The sequence below is a fragment of the Pseudorca crassidens genome, chromosome 2 (assembly GCF_039906515.1).
Source record: "Pseudorca crassidens isolate mPseCra1 chromosome 2, mPseCra1.hap1, whole genome shotgun sequence".
Taxonomy (NCBI): Eukaryota; Metazoa; Chordata; class Mammalia; order Artiodactyla; family Delphinidae; genus Pseudorca; species Pseudorca crassidens.
In genome coordinates, this window is record NC_090297.1 from 142,723,061 (window position 1) to 142,739,061 (window position 16,001).

Here is a 16,001-nt window from a genome sequence, read left to right on the forward strand (position 1 = left end):
TGCTTTGTCATGAGAGGAAGCCTTAACCAGACTCTTGTCTTTGGTTTTTTCAGGCAAGAGTCAGGCAACACAGGCCATTTACTCACAAGAACTTGATAAATTTGCTCTTCACTAGCGCCCATGGGTTTCCTTGTTACCGAAAGTGGGGTCCGGCTGCTTGCTGCTCAAAAGCCAATAAAGAGGGAAGACTGGTGGAAAGGAAAGTTTGGTTTATTTCAGAGGCTGGCAACCGGGGGTGGGGGAGGGCCGACTGATATCCAAAGGCCAACTCCCCCCACTGACAATCAGTGGGCAAGAGATTTTATAGGTGGAGGGAGAGGGCTACATGCAGAAATAGTACAGTCAGCTCTGATGTCATCTTGAAATTGATCATGCAGTGGTCTGAGCAGTGTCATCTTGAGTAAGTACAGTCTGTCTTCAGTTCCAGGGTTGGTTTGTTCCCATTTCTTTGATGCCAGTTCTCAGAATTGTGGCAGCTTATGCCATGGCTACAGTCTGGTCATCACGTAGTTAACTTCTTGCACCTGGTGGAGGCTTCAGTATCTACAAAAGAGTTCGAAGGACATGGCTCAGAATTTTACCTGTAGCCCTTGAGGAGGAACTAAAGGTCCTTGACTTTAATGACTAAACTATTATTATTTGGTCTCATTTGACTGTTTTCCTTTGTTTCTGCATTTTCTCACTTCTCTGATTAAACTTATTTTTTGACTGAAGTTTTTCTACAGACAAAAGGCAGGTGGAGGACATGGGAGGGAAGGACCACAGCAACATTTTTCTGAATCTATCTCCCAGGTCAAAAGAAATAAAAGCAAAAATAAACAAATGGGACCCAGGTAAACTTAAAAGCTTTTGCACAACAAAGGAAATCATTGACAAAATGAAAAGACAACTTACAGAATGGGAGAAAATATTTGCAAATGATATGGCTGACAAGGGGTTAATATCCAAAATAAACAGTGCATACAACTCAATATAAAAAAAAAACCACATTAAAAATAGGCAGAAGACCTGAATAGACATTTTTCCAAAGAAGACATATAGAAGGCCAACAGGTTTGTGAAAAGATGCTCAACATCACTAATTATCAGAGAAATGCAAATCAAAACAACAATGAGATATCACCTCACACCTATCAGAATGGCTGTCATCAAAAAGTCTACAAATAACAAATGCTGCAGAGGGTGTGGAGAAAAGGGAACCCTCCTACACTGTTGGTGGGAATGTAAATTGGTACAGCCACTATAGAAAACAGTATGGTGGTTCTTCAAAAAACTAAAACTAAAACTACTATATGATCCAGCAATTCCACTCCTGGGTATATATCTGGAAAAAACAAAAACACTAATTTGAAAAGATGCATGAGCTCCAATGTTCATAGCAGCATTATTTACAATAGCCAAGATAGAGAAGCAACCCAAGTGCCCATCAACAGACGAATGGATAAAGAAGATAAGGGGTGTGTGTGTGTGCATGTGTGTGTGTGTATATAATGGAATATTAGCCAGAAAAGTATGAAATTCTGCCATTTGCAGTAATGTGGATATTATGCTTAATGAAATAAGTCAGACAAAGACAAATAGTATATAGTATTGCTTATATGTAGAATCTAAAAAATAGTACAAACAAATGTATATGCAAAACAGAAACAGACTCACAAATATAGAAAACAAACTAGTGGTTACCATAGGGGAGAGAGAAGGGCAGGGGGCAAATTAGGGGTATGGGATTAAGAGACACAAACTCCTGTGTATAAAATAGGTAAGCAGCAAGGATATACTGTATAGCACAGGAAATTGTAGCCATTATCTTGTAATAACTTTTAATGGCATATAACCTGTAAAAATACTGAATCACAATGCTGTACACCTGAAACTAAAATAATATTGTAAATCAACTATACTTCAGTAACCCCCACCCCCACCCCAAATTATCATTGAAACACCTGTAACCAGGCGGCTTTGTAGGGGAGAAAATTTGTTCAGGAAAACAATTTGAAAACTTGAGGTTATGGGTTAAAAGATGTCTGCAAAACAGAACAAAATTGCCGGAGTGTCACACATAAGAACTGGAACTTGAATTTGGGGGAGGGACAAGGGGAGGGAGGTAGAGAAGAAAGAGGCTGGATGAGGCAGCAAGGCAGGCACCTGGATCTGCAAAGTGGAGCCCTGGAGAAGGAACTTAAGAACAAATGTGCCCAAGTGGCCATTTTAAATTACTTGGGGTGTAAACCATCTCCGTCTCCCAACTTTCAGTTAAGGCTTCTGAACATCGATGCCTTTTGTACCACTGTTGGGGAGGAGAGAGATCAAGGGCAGAGCAGCCTTTCGAAGTCCACGTTTGGGAGGAGTCCAGAGGAGAGAAACCGGCTAAAAAGAGGAGTAAGGTCAGGGGCTTATTGAACACAAGCTTGGAGGTCGATGTGGTCCTGAGAGGTCCGCCCTCGGGCATGTGCAGTCTTGAGGAGGGCGTTCAGGTTCCTGCAGGACACCGCAGAGTCAGCTTGAGCTAATTTAACCCAAACCTCATGTGATGGGGTGACGGCAGCTGACATCTGGGTTGCACTCGAAAACTCAAAAATCCTCTTAAGAATATGCTTCGTAACCCTTTCCTCACTAAACTTTTTACCCAACTTGCTAAAAAGAATAGTTTTGATACTGCTTCTACTTAATTGCCATCCCCAGGCCTTATGAGGAGATGCTAGAGAGGAGCAAAATAAACAAGAGAATCAAATTAAGGAAGAGAGAAACAACTGGTCTAATAAGATAAACTGACAATCAGCCCACAATAATTAAGTTTGATCAGTGAGTTAGCAAAGAGCTAGTTCTGTGTGTGTGTGTGTGTGTGTGTGTGTGTGTGTGTGTGCGCACTGTAGAGCAGTGCTTCCCAAATTTTAATGTGCACACCAATCACTCAGGATCTTGTCGTGGGGTGGACAGTGGTTGATGAGATTCTGCATTGCCAACAGCTTGCAGGTGATGCCATGGCTGCTGGTCTGAGCACCACGGTTTCAGAGGTTTTAGAGCACGATGCAGTAACCTTCTAGCCCAGAAGGCCATTAACGGGCCCACAGGAAAAAGGGAGAGATGGGAAACATCAGAGTGTAGATGAGAGGAGAAGAGTGAAGGGAAAATAGAGGGAGAGAAGATTAAAACAACCACCACCACCAAAACAACAAGCCAAGAATCTCCAGGAAGGGACAGAGGAAGTCACCAGTAATTGTTCCAAAACAGCTTGATGTTTATCTCAATGACATAGGTTGCTTTGCCCTCTATTAAAGAGCACACATTCTTTGTGCCCCAACAGGGCTTAAGTTTCAAGGGTGAAAAAGTAAATACCTGATTCTCTAGTCATTCACAAGAATTTATTCATAGGTGTTATAGAATGCCAGTATGGACAGAGCCAGTGCTATGGTACACCTATTTCCTGTGCGGATGGAACTTACAATCTGGTAGAGAACCTCAGACACAACACACAGGGAAAATTAAATTACATGTCAAGTAAATTAGGCATGGAGCCTAATACTGTACATTTTGTATTTAAAAAGGAACTTTTCATCCATTTCACCATTTTTCTACCATTTGTTGATGCAGGGAAGACCGACTTACTATCACAATTTTATGGAGGAGGAAAGGGGAGCTCAGAGAGGTCAGGTGACTTGTCCAAGGTCACATGGCTACTAAGTGGCACAGCCTACACAAGGAGACTTCTCTTCTGGTTCCTGTTCTTTCCATTAACCTCCCGACTTGAATGCAGTGAAATTTCCCAAATTCCATTTCACCCACCGTCCTGTCTTTTTGTAGCTTTGGGAGCCAGGGTTTCTCAACAGCTCAGCATTTAATTGGTTTTGAGTTCACAGTTGCCTCCCTTGTTCAAAATCTAAACCAGTTAAACAAATTTCCCAGAAAACCAAAATAATGTTTAAGCAAAGGTCACTGCCAGGTCACATCTGTCTAAGTAGAAGGTGTTTTCAGGATACAAGTCATTAAAAGCAGTGGTGAATAATGAAAACCTCTTTGCAAACTAGTTTCTCCATTGCCTACTGCTTGGGTTCTAAAACATACAAACAGCCCAACTTCTCTTACAGATATGTATGTTCATGTGAAATGTATATTTATACACATGTGTACATATTTAGGACATCATTTTGCTAATCACTTGCAAAGAACTAACGAGTTCTTTCACTAATGTCAGCACATTAATTTGACCCTACTGTTATTGTAACTTTATAATGTAGCTTAACTTAAACAATTCTGTAATCTGACAATTTTTTTTTTTTTAAAGAAGATGTTGGGAGTAGGAGTTTATTAATTAATTAATTTATTTTTGCTGTGTTGGGTCTTCGTTTCTGTGCCAGGGCTTTCTCTAGTTGTGGCAAGCGGGGGCCACTCTTCATCGCGGTGTGCGGGCCTCTCACTGTCACAGCCTCTCTCGTTGCGGAGCACAGGCTCCAGACGCGCAGGCTCAGTAGTTGTGGCTCACGGGCCTAGTTGCTCCGCGGCATGTGGGATCCTCCCAGACCAGGGCTCGAACCCGTGTCCCCTGCATTAGCAGGCAGATTCTCAACGACTGCACCACCAGGGAAGCCCCTGTAATCTGACAATTTTAATAAGTATAATGCAGCTGAATTTCCACCTAAATTGCTCAGGCTGGGCAATGCCTGCTTCCGGTAACTTATAATGCACACACAAGTTAACTAGTCAATTGGAATTTGCTTTGGGAGCAAGTCTGGTGGTGATGGGGCTGGTGACAGAAAGGGTGACAGTGAGCCAAATTTCATCCTTGGTGGAATTTTCTTGTGCTCTCCTGAGGCCCACCAACAGAATAGACCAGGCTCTTTATTCCCCTCTTGCCTCCTGGCCTTATGGTAGTGAACAGGAGTGCTGTTGAAGGACAGCCATAGCATGTGCTGGAGATTCTGGTTCTCCATTCTTAATCTGGCCCCCATCCCCCAAATACTTTTCCATTTTTTCCTTTGTAAGTCTGTTCCTCCACCTTAGCAATTCCCGATCTTTTCATCATCTTAACACCTTCACATTTTAGAATATGTACAACTGAGGTAAACAGTTTAGAGCAGTGGTTCCCAACCTTTTGGGCACCAGGGATTGGTTTCATGGAAGACAATTTTTCCATGCACCGGGGAGTGGGGGATGGTTTCAGGATGATTCAAGCACATTACATTTACTGTGCACTTTATTTCTATTATTATTATATTGTAATATATAATGAGATAATTACACAACTCACCATAATGCAAAATCAGGGGGAGCCCTGAGCTTGTTTTCCTGCAACTAGATGGTCCCATCTGGGAGTGATGGGAGACAGTGACACCCGAAGTGTGTTGCTTATGTCCAGTCTACTCCGTAAGATGCAGCTTAATTATCACTTGCTACTCACTGATAGGGTTTTGATATGAGTCTGCAAGCAATTGATTTATTATGGTCTCTGTGCAGTCAAACCTCTCTGCTGATGATAATCTGTATTTGCAGCCGTTCCCCAGTGCTAGCATCACCGCCTCAGCTCCCCCTCAGATCATCAGGCATTAGATTCTCATAAGGAACCTAGATCCCTTGCATGCGCAGTTCACAGTAGGGTTCGCACTCCTATGAGAATCTAATGCCACCGCTGATCTGACAGGAGGCGGAGCTCAGGCGGTGATGTGAGTGATGGGGAATGGCTGTAAATACAGATGAAGCTTTGCTCACTCACCCAACGCTCACCTCCTGCTGTGCAGCCTGTTTCCTAACAGGCCACGGACCAGTTCCGGTCCATAGCCCCGGGGGTTGGGGACCCCTGGTTTAGAAAAATCCAGATATTGATGCTTCTTTCCCATTCCCCATCCGATGCATAATTCTTGGAAGGATCTTCCAGTTTGCTTGTCTCTTCGGGACTCTGAAATTCGTAGTTCAGGAGGGGGCAAGGGTAGGGGAGCCAACGATGTGAATTCTTGAGAGTTGCTTGTTGTTGGAGATTTGGGGTGCTCCTCAATCTCCAGAGCTCCGCTCCCCTTCTTTAGTTCGAACCAACTGATAATTATAGGTAAGGAGGCAAACGGGTATCAAAGTATGTTTCCTGGCTTTATTGATGGCAAAGCTGCATGGAAGAACACAGCAGGATGTGTGTGCTCTTTAAAAACAGGTCCAAGAGAACGAGGGCTAAGAGACGTTGGACACAATCTAACAATGTCCCTCCAATCCTTCTCCTGAGCCTGGTATGGGTGTGGGGATAGAACCTCTGGTGAAGGAGTAAAGTGATTCCAGAAACCCTCGCACGTTCTTTCCTCTTCCCGTGCTGCTACAGGAAGAAGTCAGGTTGGGTATGTCTACTACAGCCTCTTCAGTTCTGAGCCGCTGCGGAGGGAAGGCCCAGGAGCAGTGCTGTCTGAGATCCCTGCCCTAGGCCCTGTGCTCTAGAGGGCCCTGCTCTGGCCCTCCTCTGGCAGTGCCCTTTCCCATGGGACAAGAGGTGGGGCCCATCCCAAGACCACACCCTCCTTGGGAGCTTCCTGCTCAAATGGCCCTGAGACTACCCCAGGGCATGTACCCCAGGGCGTGCGTGGGCTTCCACCTTGGTAGGCTGGCAGGTGTCTGTCCTCCCGCTCATGCCCCCTGCCCTGAGGTGGGATCATGCCATTTGCATGTAGAACTGAGGACTAGATATTTCAGCTGGGGTTGCAGTGTTGCGGTGTAGGGTGGAGATGGAGGATGGAGAAGGGAAGTGGGCAGACCACAGGCTGGTGGCCAATTGCCCCAGAAGCCCATGTTCCAGGACAAAGCTCTGAGGAGCATGGGAATTTTTAATTAGAATCTTTCAGGTTGTTATCAAGGTATATTTACGTAGGAAGACAGAGCATATTTTACTTAATAGTTTGTTAGGGCTTCCCTGGTGACGCAGTGGTTAAGAATCTGCCTGCCAATGCAAGGGACACAGGTTCGAGCCCTGGCCGGGGAAGATCCCACATGCTGCCGAGCAACTAAGCCCCTGTGCTACAACTACTCTAGAGCCCACAAACCACAACTACTGAGCCCACGTGCCACAACTACTGAAGCCAGCGCACCTAGAGCCCGTGCTCCGCAACAAGAGAAGCCGCCGCAATGAGAAGCCCACGCACCACAACGAAGAGTAGACCCCGCTCACCACAACTAGAGAAAGCCTGCGCACAGCAATGAAGACCCAACACAGCCATAGATAAACAAACAAATAAATAAATTAATAAATTTATTTTTTAAAAAAGTTCGTTAGCTTGATTTATAGCGTTTAAAAGCTCAGACATACAGTACGTGGGGCTCTGTCTGATTTTGCCACAGACACCACACATTAGGAGTAGGAACAAAGAGGTCCTAGATCTGGCTCTTGTCTAGGGTCTCAGAGAGCAAAGCCTGTATTGCTGATAACAAAACACCCCAAACTTAGAGACCTAAAACCAATGATTTGTTAGGTTCACCAGTTTTGTGGATCAGAAATTCAGAATGGACCCAGAACAGGGACAGAGCCTTGATGTCTGAGAGCCCCACTGGTAAGACTTGAAGGTGACTCCGTGACCGGGGACTAGAGTCTCTGAAGACACCCTCACTCACCCACTTGGCAGTTGATGTTGGTAGCGGGGAACCCACTGGGGTTGGCAGCTGTAGCATTTACACGGGGCTTCTCCCTGTGGCCATAGATCCTCACAGCCTCGTGGCTGGGTTCGAGGGTAAGCATCTCAAAAAGAACCAGGCAGGAGCTGTTATGCATTTTATGACCTATTCTTGGAAGTCACATGGAACCACTTCTGCCATAGTTATCAACCCACGCAGATTCAAGTGGAGGAAACATAGACCTCACTTATTAATGCGAAAAGTGTCAAAAACATATTGTACAAAGGGCCTGTGGGATGAAAGATATTGTTGAGGGTACTTTTTGAAAATGCAATCTGCCACAGTGTTCTTTGCTCAAGAGTGCACAATGGACAGGGATTTGGGAGGAGATCCCTGGTCCAGGGTTTCCAGAAGTATGTTGCGAGTTAATTCAAGATAAAGGCTTAAAATAGTCCTTTGGCATATGATAAGACTCAGTAAACAGCAGCTGCTGTCATCATCACCATCGTTGCCATCAACATTATCATCATCATCACCACAACCGTTATCAGCACCATCACCATCATTATCACCATCATTGCCATCAACATTATCATCATCATCATCTCAGAGGAACCTATGGAAATGGTTCAATTATCTACAGGAGATAGGAAACCTAGGCCTGGGTAATTTAAGTAATGTTTTGGTTGTCCCTAAATGATTCAGTGATAGTTCTGTATTTGAACCTGGACTTCTGACTCCTACTGGGGAACTATGATGGAGTGGTTTGGGGACATTGTAAGGAATGGGCCATGTATTAAAACAGCATCGATAACCCTGGCTATCAGTCACTTCTTTCTTTTTTTGGTCTCTCCACATGGCTTACAGGATCTTAGTTCCCTGACCTGGAATTGAACCCTCGCCCTTGGCAGTGAAAGCGAGGAGTCCTAACCACTAGACCGCCAGGGAATTCCCCAATCACTGCTTTTGTTTGTCAGATGCTAATGGCTCCAGAAGAGATTTAGTCAGTAGATTTTTTAAAGTATCCTTTAAAGAAAAATAAAACAACAATTTTAAAACTAATAACCGTAACACTTTAGTAATAAGATAGCTAATTCAGATGAAAAAAATCTGATTTGTTTTTTATTTTGAAACAATGTCTCCTAAGCCAATTAGCAAAACAAGCTTGTAAGGCTTGGTATTTAATTACTTGCGGAGTCAAACTTTATCTATACAAATATTATATGTATGGAATGAAAATTTTATAAGATTTTATCACTTGTTCATTAAAACTAGTCTCCAGAAACCCATTTAGCAATACTCTTATTTGATGGTGTTTAAATATTTAAAAAGTAAGCAATTTCTTTAAAGGACTCATCTGTAATTACTCTAACCAGCCTTTTGCAAACTTAATTTTTCCATAAAAATCTGAAATTATAAACTTTTGTCTAGCCTGTGTGTTTCGTTTTGTTTGGTTTGGGTTGATGTTTAGAGAGCTGTTCTTCCCCTGAGGGAACAGGAGTAGCAAAACCAAATCAGTCAATATCCACTGATCTCAGCCCAGCTGGGCTTATGGCAGGGCACCTGAGGGGTAAGAGTGAATCGAACATTAGTTTGTGCTTCTCTCTTAGTGAACATCTGTGTTTGCTCTGGAGAACCAGAAACAACTTAGAGTGTCAAGAATATAGGTCAGTATTACTTTATGTAACCGTCCCCTTTTTTGTTTTCAGTTGGGAGACCAGGGCAAGGGTAACTGTTCTTAAGAGGTCACCCGTCCATGTTGAGCCTGAGGCCCATCCAAGGAGACAGAGTCCAGTTGATGTTGGATGTTCACTGAGTGGTGTCAGCAAATGAGAGGGATAGTGATGAAATCTTCCACTCAGGTGTTTTAGGCAAAAATGGCAGCTCAGCTATTTAGTCCAAACACTAGACCTTCCTTTCTGAGGAAGCGTCTAGAACCAGACAACTTGGGTTCACCATTACTAACTATGTGATCATGGATGTGTGTGCCTCAGTTTCCTCAGGTATATAAAACAAGAATAAGAGTAGCATTTACCACTTAGACTTTGTATGAGGAAAAATGAAGAATATAGGCAAAGAGCTTAACAGTGTCTTACACGTAGATGGTCCTCACCAAATTGGTTTTCTACACCCAATACCAATAGCAGTCATTTATTGAAAATTTGCTATGTGGCAGGCACCTTGTTAAACTTGTTATGGATATTTTATCCTGACAACAACTCTATGTGATAGTTATTTTCACCCGCATTTCATAGATGAGAAAAGAGAGGCCCAGAGAATTTCCACAATTGGCGCAAGGTCACACAATGATGAATTACAGAACTGGGATTCTAACCCGGTTTGTCTGACACAAAAGCTTGTGATCTTCCCCTCCACATGGCACTGTGATAAAAACAAAGAAAACAAAGCAAAAATAACCTTGTCATTAGCATACTCGATATTCCCTGAGAAGGCTAGTAGGTTATTCTTAGACCATAAACTCTAAGGTGACAGAGCTGTGGCTGTGATTTTTTTGCTACACCATCTAGCAGGGTGCTATGTGCAGAAGACACTTAATTAAAGGCTTTCTGTTCCACCTGTGACTGTTGTTGTTGATGACACTCTAAGCTGTAACCTCAGACGTGGCCTACAGGCAGGGACCCTGCACACAAGCACCAGCCTGAGTGTTACAGGAAACTCGATGGTGGTGTTTTGGGCAGGGGGAGATTCAGAGAGTCCCCACAAATCCTTGATACTCTCAGTTTCCACCCAATGTTCAGGAAGAGTCAGACCAAGTTACTTATTTCAAGGTCTGCTAAAACAGAGCTGAGTTACCTTTCTGATTACACCTCCCTTCTCCTGTACTTCTCTTTTTTCCTCTGGAACCACAAACAAGGGAAGATTGATAGCTGGAATGGAAAAACCCATGGTGTGGCCTCACAAATCCAGGTCTAGGCTGGGGTGGGGGAGATCCTCCTTCCTCATCTGTTTGTTTAAAGATAAAGAGGCCCTTTCAGTCCACATGGGGTCCAGCAATTTAACCGTAAACTATATTAATGGATACCAGAAAGTACCTGCTCTGCCGGGCTCTGTGGGGAGGGGCAGGAACCCTGGGTCCTGATCACTCTGGGCCAAGCTTCCCCAAACCCCTCAATTCAGAAGTGTTATCCTTCAAGTGTTCACTCTAGCATCTCATACCCCATGTTTAAAATTAAAAAAAAAAAATTTAAAGAGCCTTTTGTATTTCTAATACACACAGATCCTAGAATTTCAGATCTGCCAATAACTCACCCTGTTCCAAAGAAAAAAAAGTCATTTTTTTTTCCTTACTGGAATTTTTTCATTCCTTCCCACCCACCCCACCTCCATTTCTCATTTCCTCAGGAAACCATTTAGTTGGAGACAGAGGGAAAGTTTTCCAACACACTTCCCCCAAGCCCCTACAGACTCATGCATACCCAGAGAGAAACTTAGCACCGAGAACATATGTTGCAATGTACTCAAACTTGCCCCTAAAGATTTGTCTCCAGTTCTCTGGAGCATTTGGAAGGCCTTGCAGTGAACGCAGCCTTCACTCCTGGTAACACTGTCACCATCCAGGAACCCTTGGAGGTGCTCAGGTTGGCCCCTGGGTGTTTGCCCTTTGCTGCAGACTGTCAATCAGTGAGGCAAATATAGAGTCATTATAGCACTTCCATGGTGTCCCTGGACATGACCATCTGTGGGCTTTCTAAAGTAAAGGAAGGTAAAGTAGGGACTCCCAGCTGATTTTAGGAGGAACTGTGGGAGTTTGTTGTCATTCTTTTCATTGAACAAATATTTGAGAATTTTACCATGTACTAAAAACAATGTTTCAGATGCTGGGGATATAAATGGTGAACAAGGCAAAGTTCCTGCTCTCAAGTTTACTTTCTGGTTTAGGGGACAGGAGTGTTGAGGAGAGAAGGCAAAATCAGGAGTAGGTAACACGGGGACTTCCCTGGTGGTCCACTGGTTAAGAATCTACCTTGCAATGCAGGGGATGTGGGTTCGATTCCTGGTCGGGGAACTAGGATCCCACATGCCTCAGGGCAACTAAGCCCGCGTGCCACAACTACTGAGCCCATGTGCTCTGGAGCCCACACGCCACAACTAGAGAGGAGCCCATGAGCTACAGTGGAAGATCCCGCATGCCGCAGTGAAGATCCTGCGTGCCGCACTAAGATCAGACACAGCCATAAATAAATAATTTTTTAAAAAAAAGATCACTGGAAGATTTGGTGGAACCAAAGTCCACCATTAAAAAAAAAAAAAAGAGTAGGTAACACAAAAACCAAGAAAGCAAATAAATGAACAAAATACGTTTATTTAGTGATGAGCTATGACGAAATCAAATAGCATTTTTGAAGAGCAACTCATCTCTTTTCTGCCTGCAGCTTTTGGGAAGCCTCCCTCTCCAACCTTTAATTTTGGAGTTACTGACATACCTCCGGGCTCTGGGACTCTCATTGGTGGATGCCTTTGTCCCATCCAGAGCAAAGATTCCACGTTACTTCTCTGAAGATGGAGTTCAAATAACTTTTGTGGGCAAGATCTGAGGCACAGGACACTTCCACCAGCTCCTGGTCTCACTCAATGTGCTGAGAGACAGAAGAGTAGAAGAATTCAGAATGCTCTGGAAGACACTTTCCAGTCTATGGCCTCCAACAAATGGAGAGCTTTTTAAAATATTTGAGTGACAAAGGGAAAATGAATAGAAGCAGAATTATTTCCAGCTGCGACAAAAATGTTACCTTCAACCAAAAAGGAATCTCCTGTGTTATTCACCTTCCATGACTCATCAGGTATGTTGGGACCAAGTCCAATCTTTGTCAAAATCCTGGAAGTTGCTTCCAGGGAAGGTGACTTTTCACCCTTCATTCTGGTAGCCAACATGTCTCTTCTCGGTGCCAATTGTTTCCTTTGCTTCTTGGTTTGCATCTTTGCTTTCCCTTTGGATATAAAAACATTCTTAGTTCAAGAGGAGGCCTCCAAAAATTGGTGGCTGGGGAGTTTATTGTAATCTGAGGTAGAAGTCCTCCTAAGACTGAGCTTACACTCTGCTTAGCAACCACCAGATGTCAGCAACTCATCTGATTTCAGTTCTTTAGCAAAAGGAAAGACAACCCATGACGAATGACAGCCTTTGGCTGACACCAGCTTTTTCTGTTTCAGGTGTAACTTCAGAAAGTTGTCTACTCTTAGGAAAAGTGCTAATGGCTCAAGCAGGATCCCAGTCCGAGGATGAAAAAGCCACTCAAGCACACTCAGGTGATGGAATTCCAGGGCTAACAACTTAATTTGATTTTCCTTTGTCAGCACCATTTACAGATAGCAAAGAAGTTTGTCAGGGAATTAGAGAAGGTTCATTGGGAGGATTTTTAAGGCCCAAGGCAACTAAATGGATAAGTTTGCTTTAAAATTTTCTTTTTTAAAGAATCCTGCTAGACTCTTAAGAAAAACTCTGTAAGAAGGAAAAGAGAAGTCTGAAAGTGCAAACGTTATTTAAAAGAGGGGGCTACAGCAGAAACTAACACAATATTGTAAAGCAACTATACTCCAATAAAAATTAACTTAAAAAAAATTGAGGGGCCATAAATAAGGTATCCAAAGGGCAAAAGGTAATTAGGATCAGCTACTGTGATGGTTATTTATTTTGCAAAACCAGGTAAAGCAGCTATCAGTACAATAAAGTGTGAGGCAAAATGCCCTGGGTGAATTAAAAGTCAATACAGCTAAAACTGCCTCTAGTTTTGTGGAGGAGGCCTGTGCATTAGTTCCTGGGTTTCACAGACACTGCGTAATGTGCTCTTCAGTAAGCCAAGCCCAGGGTGTCAATGCAGTAAGATGACACTTATTAAAAGTTCTCAGATTCCCAAGACCCTAGTGGCAGTGATTCTTAGACAACTTCCAATGTATCTTCTCCCACTCTTCACCTTCATTCTTCTTGTTCCTGCTATTGATTCTGTACTTCAAGGTCAAATCACTCCATTGTCGGGCAGGAACTGTGAGAGGAAGGGTCAGGTGTCCCCTGTCACAAGTCTCCCAGTGTGAAGGCTGGTACCAGAAAATTAAAATCTGCGACCGTACCCAGAAGCCTGGCACTCAGGCTGGGGCAGGGGTCTTGTGGAGGCTTTGCAAACAACTCCCTCTCCATGGCCAAATTTAGGACTGGGCATGGAGCGGGTACTAAAACAACCCACTGACCAAACAGGGCACAACCCACCTCTCCAATGTGCTCTCACCTCCCCCTTCCCATCAACCTTACCTCAATCTCCCACACATGCCCCAACTTTCCTTCCTTTGACCTTCACTTCCAGTCCCCTCTATACACACTCCCCTGGAATTTCCTTGGAACTCATTTAAACTCAACTGATGTTTCAAACGCTACCTCCTCCCTAAAGTTTTTCTCTATGTCTTTTGTCGTGCAAAAACCCTCTGTTTATCCATTTACCCATTAAAGAATAACTGTTTACACCAATTCCCAGCCCCTGGCAACCGCCATTCTTTCTGTCTATATAGATTGGACTCCCCTAAGTATCTATGTGAGTGGGATCGTAGTGTATTTTTCTTTTTGAGACTGGCTTTATTTCACTTAGCATAATATCTTCAAGTTTCATGCACTTTACAGCCTGTGTCAAAATTTCCTTCCTGTTTACAGCTGAATACACTGTAATTTATAAATATATCACATTTTACAAGTTGAAAACAAACAAACAAAACACCCCTCCAGCGCAATGTCATTTCATACCTCTTCTTTCCTAAGTACTGTGGTAGAAGATCTTTAGTTCTCTTAATTAATAATCAAATACTCTATTAGTAATTGTATAGATATAATTATATACCAATAATATGTATCATATATGATACATATTATATCATATTGCCATCTATATTATGTAAACCTATTTCTTCTATATTTTCTTCCAAAATAGATCTTACATTTCTTGAAATTTAAAAATAATTTTTAGGGAATTCCCTGGTGGTCCAGTGGTTAGGACTCCGTGCTTTCACTGCTGAGGGCCCGGGTTTGATTCCTGGTCTGGGAACTCAGATCCCGCAAGCCTCACTGAGGGCAAGGCCAAAAAATAATAATAATAATTTTTAGCCAAGTATTTTACAAATGGCAGGATGTCTGAAGATACCTGTTACTTGAAAGTTTATGCTCTAACTTCCAGAGTACATGTCCCCGGAAGTAAGTTTTTAAGATAAAGGAGAAGTAGAGCCTGGAGCCCTGTGTTCCTCCCTTATTTACTGCTCCATTTGAGAACCTTAAATGAAGAAAGGCCCAAAGAAGGTGGTTGGTGGTTGTCTCCAACCCCTTTCTCTGAAGGCTGTAATTCCTCTAGACAATGAGGAATGTCAAGCCTCAATTCCCTGAGGGTAATTTGATCGGCTAATTATATGCAAAGACTCAGATCCCTAAAAGAAGGCTTGACTTTGTTGTCACCTGGGAAATGTCAACAAATGACGTTATCTCCTTTTGCGCAACCATTGTGGCTCCTGGTTGGGCAAAGAGGGTCAACAGGGAAGCCAGGGGCCCTCAGGGTCACCAGGGACTGGGATGGGTGTGGCACTTAACGACAATGACCTTCTCCCTATAACTGTTTTTCTCGATGAAATTTTAAACATTCATCATGGTTCTTTTACAAAGGGAATCTTGAAAAGAAAATCACCTTTCCATTGTCTAACTTGGAAACAGCGGAAGAGCTGCGCTAAAGCTTTGATGGGCATTTGTAGTATCATGACATTGCTTTTGCTGGTTAGGCTAAGGCCACATCCAAAGCGAGTGGTGTGGAATGCGGGCTGCCCCTTCTCTGTCTTCTGCTAGATTAGGCTGAGGTTGGATGAAAGGCAGGCAGTATGGTTGGTGAAGTCCATTATGATAATTTATTACTCCATTTAGCCAGTGCTTGCTGTGGGCTGAGTGCTTTACATCCATTCCCTTATTTAATCCTCACCACAACTCTTGAGGATTTATTATTTCTATTTTATAGAAAAGGGAGTTGAAGCTCAGGGAGGTAAGGAAAGTTGCCCTGTGTCACACAGCTAATAAAGGACAGGGTTGGGTTTAAACCCAGGTGTCAGTTACCTTGGATTCTAGTCCTGATTTTGTGACTTAGAAAGAACAACTCAAAAAACTTGTTTGAGCCCCTGTGTCCTCTTCTAAAAATGAGGCGGCTGGGCTAGATGGTCTAGAACTACTCTGTCCAATAAGGTGGTTACTTGTCACATGTGGCTTTTGAGCACTTGATGTGGCTGGTCTGACTTGAGAATGGTTGTAAGTGTGCAATACATACTGAATTTCAAAGACTAGAAAGAAGAATGTGAGCTATCTCACTAGTATTTTAAATATTGATTACATTTTAATCAATATTACATTTTATATAAATGATAATTTACATACATATTGCATATATATGTTTAAAT

The 16,001-nt window shown here is 43.1% G+C and overlaps 1 long non-coding RNA gene across 1 annotated transcript in view; it reads left to right on the forward strand.

The window, feature by feature from the left end:
• LOC137219833 (uncharacterized) overlaps window positions 1-13,115 on the forward strand; it is a 79,960-nt gene extending 66,845 nt beyond the window's left edge. The window contains exons 3-4 of the long non-coding RNA XR_010941266.1: window positions 11,969-12,376; window positions 12,747-13,115. This is a non-coding gene — a long non-coding RNA (uncharacterized lncRNA). The remainder of the gene's footprint in view (window positions 1-11,968; window positions 12,377-12,746) is intronic.
• The last annotated feature ends 2,886 nt before the right edge of the window (window positions 13,116-16,001 follow it).